Below are 10,891 nucleotides of genomic sequence, written 5' to 3'. Positions count from 1 at the left end.
GAAGCCATCTAGCTACTAACACTACTAGGGAAAAGGCTAGTAGCAGCGCGGGTTTTAGGTGTATCAGTAGCGCGGGTACCGGCGCTACTAATAAGGCACTACAGCTAATAGTTAGTAGTAGCGTGGGAGGAACCCGCGCTACTACTAACTTTGTTAGTAGTAGCGTGTTCCACCCACGCTACTGCTATTATAGACTCGCGCTACTACTAATGAAGTAGTAATAGCGTGCCTACAATACCAGCGCTACTAGTATCCTAAATACTAGTAGGGCACTTTTTTCCCAACGCTACTAGTAGAAAATTAGGAATTAAAAAAATAAAAATAGAGGCAGTATTCATGAATGGAGATCAGAGACACGTCCAAGCGCAAAATAAATTTAACAGAACCATCTTAACACTTGTAGTGTTCATGGATGCATCATTCAACATCTCAACTCGAAGAGATCACGAGGACACACACAACCATCATAGGTTGGTACCTTCCCTAGCGTTTCACCACCAACCTAACCAGACCACTTCTCTAGATGTATGTACAAAGCGTCGAGGTCCTCCACCTTGAGGAACTCCGGACGGTGGCGTCGTCCTCCACCTCGGCGACGTCCGGACGGTGGCGTCGAGGTCCTCCACCCCGGGGACCTCCCGCGTCGCAATCACCTGGACGATAATCTGTATGACGCGATCGTGGGGCTTCACGGTGAAGTCTGCCTCCGAGTAGTTGAAGAGCACGACTCCCATCGGGCCACAGTAGTCCTCGTCGATCACCCTGCACCCAGTCGAGAAAGTGAAAACTTGTTAGTTAGCTCCTGCTTGCGCAGGGTTCACGGAAGGGTCCAGGCTTGGAAGATTGAAAATAAATTAAAAGAGAAATGTATTCAAGATAATAACACACAACAATTAGATTGAAAACAAAGAAAGCACCTGCGCACGCTGCCCTTGCCCCCGGTCACTGGCTATATCCCAGTCTCGCACGTCCTCAGCTAGGATTTCATGGTTGTTGAACCTTTTTGCTCTGCAGGGAAGCATTATGGACAAGATCAAAGATAGTTTAAGAGACAGACCATAATCCCAGTTCGCTACAGGATATCATTTCAGCTTTAAATTACTGAAAATATCTTAATACAGGCGAACATGTGTTCACCTTTCTGATCTGCAGCAGCTTCACCTGCATCATATTTGGTTACACCTTCTGCCTCAGCCACACCGTTGACAACATCATGACGTTGTCATTTGCAGGTGGAAGAAACCCATCAGATGAATCATAGTATGTACAGTATGAGCAGTGCAAAATAGAAACATCTCTTGTCCTAATTTACCAGTTAGCATCATGGTACATGTGAGAGTTGATTGCAACAGTCACAGGGATCAAAAGGAACAACAGGATAAAACAGCAAAGCATAAATCATATGGACACACAGAACTAAACGAGCAAGGATGTTCATTCAGGTTCAGAGGCAATCGACAAGATTACTAGTGAGGCGTGGCCCTCTCGCATTTCCACCGATTAACACAACTGGCTAAGACGACGACACGCACAGTGCAGCCTAGGCCCTCTCGCCACGGATGAGGCGTGCGAGCTGCAGAACAAAGTCTTGGTACTGTGCATATTCACTGAAGGTTAAACATTTTTTTTACTGAAATCCCAGCTGCAGAACAAAGAAAGCACCTACTGCTGGTAGCAAAACCAATATGTTTATGAGGAATATATAGATGTTTCAAATCAAAAGACCAAGTAGAATAGATAAATTTAGTCAGGGATCTGTTGTAGCATGGCAAACCCCTTGTTTCTAAATAACATGTATGCTAGTCTGTAGAGCTAGTTCACTGGGATTATTACTATGGTTTGTATGCTGGTTCACTTTCCATGAATTTCCCTCTAATTCAGCTTATCGACGGATGATTTTTTAAGAGAAAACTAACTTTACATATACGTCACACATAGAAAAGGTCATATGCCATAAGTTTTTTCTGTTAATTAGTGTGCTATCGCAAGAAAACTTAAATGAGAATGTACAAAAAGTAAAAAAAGAATCCTGCAAGTCATAATATGGCTAGTCTGTACGTACTGGAACTGAACCACTTTGAATAATAAAAGCATCAGCAGGCAAAGACCAGGAGATCAGAATCTATTGTCTCTAAGGGCTTAGATATCAAAGAATATATAAGATGCGTATGTAAAATATGGCAAAAGGGGAACATACCATGCATGGAGTCGCTGTTATGAAATTTCAGTTATCTCACCAGTCCGATGTAGTTTTTCCGCTCGGCAGCATCCACCGTCCACGTAGTTTCTCCACTCGGCAGCGTCCGCCGACGGCGGCGGCCTCCTGATTTGCTACAACCTGCCATCGGTATGCCTCCTCCTCTGCATCGTCCATCACTCATCTATGAGAAATAAATTAGATGTTGGATCTTCATATGTTCAGAACTTGGAACTAAAAAGATTAAAATTCTACTCAAAAGAAAAAAGATTAAAAGTTTGTGGTGAGACGGGATCAGAAAGAGCCGGGAGATCCTGGATCGAGTCATATAGCTTTTCTATATTGGTTACAACTTGTGAGGCGGCGGCGACGATGCCGGCGTGGAGCCGCGGGGCCTCCCGATCTCATCCTCCGCCTTGACTCCCGGCCTCTGCACGGTCGGCACTGCACATTGGGAAAAAAAACTCCCGCATGAACTGAGCATTTGCAGATGATACAACACGATAGTTGCCTACAATAATCTCTACACGTTCGATTTAGATGAGGACCACAGCTCCACGGCGGTGAGGGTCGCTCATAAACGTTGATTTATATCTCTGCTGAAAGTTTCAGTCTGTCACTAATTTTTACGGCACCCAGCAAGCAGCAGGAATAATAAGATTACCAGCCAACTGATGATGAGAGATCATAGAGAAGAGTGGAGGGGCTTACCAGAGGCGCGGGCAGGCATGGGAAGCCGACTAGGAGCAGGCCAAATGTCTCCACTCCGAGGTACGGCCAGCATCAATGCCGGTGTGCGCCGCGCCTCTCCGCTGGCTAGGGTTGGGCACTGGTGGTGTCTGCCACGTGCCTACACCTGCGTGTTGAAGGGAACGACGTATCAGGGAAGGGGGAAGGGAAGGGAAGGTGAGAAGAGCAGATCGAAGAGGAGAAGATGGGAAAGAGATTACCTTGATGGGCAAGAGATGGGTGAGGAAGAGCTGCGTGCGTCGCGGGCGAGCAGAAGCCAGCTCGCGAGCATCTCCGTCCAGGACCTTGACGACGGCGGATGGATCTGGGGGCGCCATGGCCGCCGCTCGACCTGCTCGCTCGATCTCTCTCTTCTATTGTCTTCTGGTGAGGGGATTGGATGGGAGAGGGTGGTGGCGAAGGCTGTGGGGGAGAGAGTGGAGCCATGGCCGGCGGCGAGGTCGACGTTGGGTGGCGGCGGCGATCTGGGACTGGGAGGAGGGAAGGGGACGGGACGGGACGGTAGCTCTCTCCAAGATAGAAAATTTTACCGGGCCGATGAGTAAAGAAAAATTGATGGCTGCTCTCTTATCTATGTCGCGGGCGGCACGATGAGACCACGCAGGAGCGTGGGGTTTATACACCGCGCTACTGCTACCAAGTTAGTAGTAGTGTGGGTTTATACCCCGCGCTATTACTACTGCTTGTTTCGTCGGGCACGGTGAAGATCACTTAGTAGTAACGTGGGTTTATAAACCGCGCTACTACTATCAATTTAGTAGTAGCGTGGGTTTATAACCCGCGCTACTACTAATTAGCAGTAGCGTCTCTTGTTATACCGCACTACTTGTAAGATCCTGTGTATAAGGTTTTTCCTAGTAGTGTAACTATGGACCCGTAGGTCTGAAGTAAACTACTCACACTTCATCGGAGGGGCTTGGGTGATGATGTAGAAGCCCTCCGTGATCGATTCCCCTTCCGGTGGAGCTCCGGAACAGGCCCCAAGATGGGATCTCGTGGATACAGAAAGTTGCGGCGGTGGAATTAGGTTTTTGGCTCCGTATCTGATCGTTTGGGGGTACATAGGTATATATAGGAGAAATGAGTACGTCGGTGGAGCTTCGAGGGGCCCACGAGGCAGGGGGCGCGCCCTCCACCCTCGTGACCACCTCGTGGCTTTCTTGACGGAGGGTCCAAGTCTCTTGGATCTTATCTGATGAGAAAATCATGTTCCCGAAGGTTTCATTCCGTTTGGACTCCGTTTGATATTCTGTTTCTCCGAAACACTGAAATAGGCAAAAAACAACAATTCTGGGCTGGGCCTCCGGTTAATAGGTTAGTCCCAAAAATAATATAAAAGTGGAAAATAAAGCCCAATATAGTCCAAAACAGTAGATAATATAGCATGGAGCAATCAAAAATTATAGATACGTTGGAGACGTATCAGGCATCCCCAAGCTTAATTCCTGCTCGTCCTCGAGTAGGTAAATGATAAAAATAGAATTTTTGATGCGGAGTGCTACTTGGCATAATTTCAATGTAAATCTTCTTAATTGTGGTATGAATATTCAGATCCAAAAGATTCAAGACAAAAGTTCATGTTGACATAAAAATAATAATACTTCAAGCATACTAACAAAGCAATTATGTATTCTCAAAATAACATGGCCAAAGAAAGCTATCCCTACAAAATCATATAGTCTGGCTATGCTCTATCTTCACCACACAAAGTATTTAAATCATGCACAACCCCAATGACAAGCCAAGCAATTGTTTCATACTTTTGAAATTTTTAAAACTTTTTCAATCTTCACGCAATACATGAGCGTGAGCCATGGATATAACACTATATGTGGAATAGAATGTTGGTTGTGGAGAAGACAAAAAAAGGGGAAGATAGTCTCACATCAACTAGGCATATCAACGGGCTATGGAGATGCCCATCAATAGATATCGATGTCAGTGAGTAGGGATTGCCATGCAACGGATGCACTAGAGCTATAAGTATATGAAAGCTCAACAAAAGAAACTAAGTGGGTGTGCATCCAACTCGCTTGCTCACGAAGACCTAGGGCATTTTGAGGAAGCCCATCATTGGAATATACAAGCCAAGTTCTATAATGAAAAATTCCCACTAGTATATGAAAGTGACAGAATGAGAGACTCTCTATCATGAAGATCATGGTGCTACTTTGAAGCACAAGTGTGGTAAAAGGATAGTAACATTGCCCTTCTCTCTTTTTCTCTCATTTTTTTTATTTGGGCCTTTTTTATGGCCTCTTTTTTTTATTTTTCGTCCGGAGTCTCATCCCGACTTGGGGGGAATCATAGTCTCCATCATCCTTTCCTCACTTGGGACAATGCTCTAAAAATGATGATCATCACACTTTTTATTTTTCTTACAACTCAACAATTACAACTCAATACTTAGAACAAAAGATGGCTCTATATGAATGCCTCCGGCGGTGTACCGGGATATGCAATGAATCAAGAGTGACATGTATGAAAGAATTATGAACGGTGGCTTTGCCACAAATACAATGTCAACTACATGATCATGCTAGCAATATGACAATGATGGAGCGTGTCATAATAAACGGAACGGTGGAAAGTTGCATGGAAATATATCTCGGAATGGCTATGGAAATGCCATGATAGGTAGGTATGGTGGCTGTTTTGAGGAAGGTATATGGTGGGTGTATGATACCGGTGAAAGGTGCATGGTATTAGAGAGGCTAGCAATGGTGGAAGGAAGGAAAGTGCGTATAATCCATGGACTCAACATTAGTCATAAAGAACTCATATACTTATTGCAAAAATCTAGAAGTTATCAAAACAAAGTATTACGAGCATGCTCCTAGGGGGATAGATTGGTAGGAAAAGACCATCGCTCGTCCCCGACCGCCACTCATAAGGAAGACAATCAATAAATAAATCATGCTCCGACTTCATCACATAACGGTTCACCATACGTGCATGCTACGGGAATCACAAACTTTAACACAAGTATTTCTCAAATTCACAACTACTCAACTAACATGACTCTAATATCACCATCTTCATATCTCAAAACAATTATCAAGCATCAATCTTTTCTTAGTATTCAACGCACTCAAAATTCTACAAATCTTGAATACCAAGCATATTATTATTAAGCAAATTTCCATGCTATTAAAGACTCTCAAAATAATCTAAGTGAAGCATGATAGATCAATAGTTTCTATAAAACAAATCCACCACCGTGCTCTAAAAGATGTAAGTGAAGCACTAGAGCAAAACTATAAAGCTCAAAAGATATAAGTGAAGCACATAGAGCAAAACTATAGAGCTCAAAAGATATAAGTGAAGCACATAGAGTATTCTATCAAATTCCAAATTATGTATGGCTCTCTCAAAAGGTGTGTACAGCAAGGATGATTGTGGTAGACTAACAAGCAAAGACTCAAATCGTAAAAGACGCTCCAAGCAAAACACATATCAAGTGCTGAATAAAAATATAGCTCCAAGTAAAGTTACCAATAGAAGTAGATGAAAGAGGGGATGCCTTCCAGGGCATCCCCAAGCTTTGACTTTTTGGTGTCCTTGGAGTATCTTGGGGGTTGAAAGATAATGGATGTCGCCTAGAGGGGGGGTGAATAGGCGCTTTAAAATAATTACGGTTTAGGCTTGAACAAATGCGGAATAAACCTAGCGGTTAATTTGTCAAACACAAAACCTACAACGACTAGGCTCACCTATGTGCACCAACAACTTATACTAAGCAAGATAAACAACTATGTGATAGGAAGATATATGACAAGAAACAATATGGCTATCACAAGGTAAAGCGCATAAGTAAAGAGCTCGGGTAGGAGATAATCGAGGCACGCGGAGACGATGATGTATCCCGAAGTTCACACCCTTGCGGATGCTAATCTCCATTTGGAGCGGTGTGGAGGCACAATGCTCCCCAAGAAGCCACTAGGGCCACCGTAATCTCCTCATGCCCTCGCACAATGCAAGATGCCGTGATTCCACTAAGGGACCCTTGAGGGCGGTCACCGAACCCGTACAAATGGCAACCCTTGGGGGCGGTCACCGAACCCGTACACTTTGGCAACCCTTGGGGGCGGTCACCGGTACCTGTCAAATTGCTCGGGGCGATCTCCACAACCTAATTGGAGACCCCGACGCTTGCCCGGAGCTTTACACCACAATGATTGAGCTCCGAACAACACCAACCGTCTAGGGCGCCAAGGCACCCAACAGGAACAAGCTCTAGGGTGGCCAAACACCCAAGAGTAATAAGCTACTCAAACTTTACTTCCACGTATCACCGTGGAGAACTCAAACCGATGCACCAAATGCAATGGCAAGGGCACACGGAGTGCCCAAGTCCTTCTCTCCGAATCCCACCAAAGCAACTAATGCTAGGGAAGAAAATGAGAGGAAGAACGAAAGAAGAACACGAAGAACTCCAAGATCTAGATCCAAGGGGTTCCCCTCACTTAGAGGAGAAAGTGATTGGTGGAAACGTGGATCTAGATCTCCTCTCTCTTTTCCCTCAAGAACTAGCAAGAATCATTGGAGGGATTGAGAGTTAGCAAGCTCGAAGAAGGTCAACAATGGGGGAAGAACACGAGCTAAAAGGATAAGGTTCATTGGGGAAGAAGACCCCCTTTTATAGGTGGGGAAAAATCCAACCATTATGCTCACAGCCCGCACAGAGCGGTACTACCGCTCCAAGGAGCGGTACAATCGCTAGGGCGGAAGTACCCCTTTGAAAAACAACAGCGAGGAGGCAAAAGGCCAGAAGAACCGCCGGAGCGGTACTACCGCTCGTCCTCACGGTACTACCGCTCGACCTCACGGTACTACCCCAAATGGTAGCGGTACTACTGCTTGCGAGCGGTACTAAAAAAACATCCGGGCCTACCACCGCAAGACTTGGGACGAGTTTTTGGTCCAGAGCGGTACTACTGCTATAGGAGCCGCGGTAGTACTGCTCTGGAGCGGTAGTAAAAAATTACATCCGCTCCAATTCGTGGTAGTAACGCTGCAGCCTTTTCAGAACACCAAAACTGCCACAACTTTTGCAAACGGACTCCGAATTCGATGAAACCAAGTTTGTTGGAAAGCTAGAGACAAGGGTTAACACAATCTTGAAAGAAATAACAACAAGAAGCAAATTAGAAAAGGCCCATAAGAAAATGGGAGGACCCTTTCTCGGATAAGACCGGTAAAACCTACAACACCGAAAACATCATAGAAGACGCATGCGAACTCCGTTTTCGATGAAACCAAGTTTGTTGGAAAGCTAGCGACAAGGGCTAACACAATCTTGAAAGAAATAACAACAAGAAGCAAATTAGAAAAGGCCCATAAGAAAATGGGAGGACCCTTCCTCCGATAAGACCGGTAGAACCTACAACACCGAAAACATCATAGAAGACGCATGCGAACTCCGTTTTCGATGAACTCAAGCTTGTCATCAAGATGACCATAAGCTCTAAGACTAACAAAGAGAACCAAACAAGAACCAAGAAACATGATGCAAGGATGCAATGGTTTGAGCTCTCGACGAGCGATACGATCAAGCTACTCACTTGAGAGCCCCCCTTGATAGTACGGCTATCGATCCTATAACCCGGTCTCCCAACTACCACCATGAGACCGGTAAAATAGAAAACCTATCAAGGGAAAACCTTTGCCTTGCACATGATCCACTTGAGTTAGATGATGACGATCTTGTCCTCCTCAAGATGGACCACCTTTCTTTATTGCGTTGGGTCGATGAAGACTAGATGATTGCTCCCCCATACTCCACTATGGGTGAGCCACTCTTCGGCACATCTTCACAAGTCCATTGACACCACAATGGATGGCAGCTTCAAGCACTTGATCTCTTCGTGATTCTCCACTTGAAATTGCACACGGCAATCTTGATGACGATCACCACTTGATGTCATCCTTCCCATGGGTTGTATGATATCGTCCTCTTGACGCAAGCCCATGGACACGTACCTAACCCCACATAGACTCTCACATAGACCATGGGTTAGTACACAAAGTGCAATGGACAATGCTTACCATACCATGGGATCACTTGATCCCTCTCGGTACATCTTCTACTCTTTGTGAGTTGATCAACTTGATTCACTCTTGACTTAGTCTTGATCAACCTTGAATCTTTCCAACTCTCTTTGTTTGGATGATGTCTTGAAGGTAAACATGAATGATCACACAATCTTCTTCTTCAAGACATACTTGCAATAAGCTCAACTCTCAAATGACCAATCTTTGGATAATTCCTTGAATAGCACCTTGGTCGACACAAACTCTCCTTGAAACCAACACATGTACTCCAAGAAAAGCCTATGGACAAAACCTTCAAATATAACTCAAGGAAACCATTAGTCCATAAAGATTGTCATCAATTACCAAAACCAAACATGGGGCACCGCATGTTCTTTCAATCTCCCCCATTTTGTAATTGATGACAATCACTTTCACGAGAGTTTATACAAGGAATTATGCATCACCAATCAATGCAACAACCAATAATGCATGTGTATGAGATGCAAATGCTTAGGAACAAAACCAAAGCAAGGAGAAAAACTCTGAAGACTTCTCCACAAAACTCTCTGAAACTTCTCCCCCATTGGCATCGATTGCCAAAATGGGCGAAAAGCATAGAAGGCCAATATAAATTGTGTTCCTCCATAAATTGTGTATTTCTCAACAAGAGAGTGGAAATGCAATACACATATCCAACGGTAATACTTGGAGGAAGACCAACTATATTGAGGCACCAAGATTGCTAAAGGAATGATATGCCACAAGGACATAACAAAGAGAGAAACAAGCAATCAAGCAATCAAAAGATACCAATTGAAGCAAGCTATCAAAAGATACCAATTGAACCAACTAGGCCAAAGATCCTACGAGCTACATGAATAAAAGATATTATGATATGAGCAAAGGAGTGTTCTAAAGAAACTAGAGAGGCTCCCCATGATTTGTGCACACATAAGAATATTTGAATATGGAAACAAAGTGCACAAAATAGGATCATAGCTCCCCAAAATCAATAGAAACTTACAACAAGTGCAAGTGAGCATATAGGAAACTAAGCCTAGTACATGCAACAAACACATGGTTGAGCAACAAGTAAGAGAGGCAACTTAAGAGTGGGCTCAACCAAAAAGATGTGTGTGAGTCAAGGCAATGCACTTGAGAAGACTAATGTACAGAAGAGCATTAAGCATCAATAAAGTCTTCAAAGAATGAGGCACATGGTGCAAGGCCTATCATTCCCACACACAACTAGCAAATGGGTTCACAAGCTTACTAATAAGCATATAGAGAACCTATGCTTGTGACAACCCGCGGTGAAGATAGAAGATGAAAGGCGCATCAAGACGAGGGGTGCCAATTAAGATGGCAAAAACCTTGTAAAGATACGCATGAGGAAAATAATCTTCACCACACAAGAGCGCATCAAGATGCAACGAGATACGACACACACTCAAGGCAAAAGATTTCACGGAGCCACCAAAGAAATAACATAAGAAAGACAAGGTGGACGTGAAAGAAAGGATATCATCTAGATATGCAACTTCTCTCAAGTGTATAAGATTCTAGGTAGACGAAATCATGATGATATATATATCTACAAAGAAGGATGTACACCCGAAATAGTTACAACACGAAGGAACAAGGTATCCAAAAGGAAGTCATACATATACCAATAAGATATTTGCTTGAGAGCATATCACATGGCTAGATATGGTCTTATTGTATATAAATGAATTCCAACCACACGAACATCAAAGACATCACAACTAGAAAAAAGACATCATTGTTGGGATGCTTTGAGAAAGGAAACAAGTATCACAAGAGAGAATGGATAACATGCCATGATACAACCTATGAAAGGTTGATGCAAGAAATGTGTGCATGAAGTAGATGATGATACTTGTTACC

General features: G+C 44.0%; 1 long non-coding RNA gene across 1 annotated transcript; it reads right to left on the bottom strand.

The window, feature by feature from the left end:
- Positions 1-680: 680 nt before the first annotated feature.
- LOC125537477 lies at positions 681-1,218 on the bottom strand. The gene is made up of 3 exons (XR_007295935.1): positions 1,138-1,218; positions 918-1,008; positions 681-762 (listed from the first exon to the last, which is right to left on the bottom strand). It is a non-coding gene; the product is annotated as an uncharacterized LOC125537477 (long non-coding RNA).
- Positions 1,219-10,891: the final 9,673 nt, after the last annotated feature.

Source organism: Triticum urartu, chromosome 1 (assembly GCF_003073215.2).
Source record: "Triticum urartu cultivar G1812 chromosome 1, Tu2.1, whole genome shotgun sequence".
Taxonomy (NCBI): domain Eukaryota; kingdom Viridiplantae; phylum Streptophyta; class Magnoliopsida; order Poales; family Poaceae; genus Triticum; species Triticum urartu.
The sequence above is the reverse complement of the archived record's forward strand: the minus strand, read 5'-3'. Positions and strand labels throughout refer to the sequence as shown.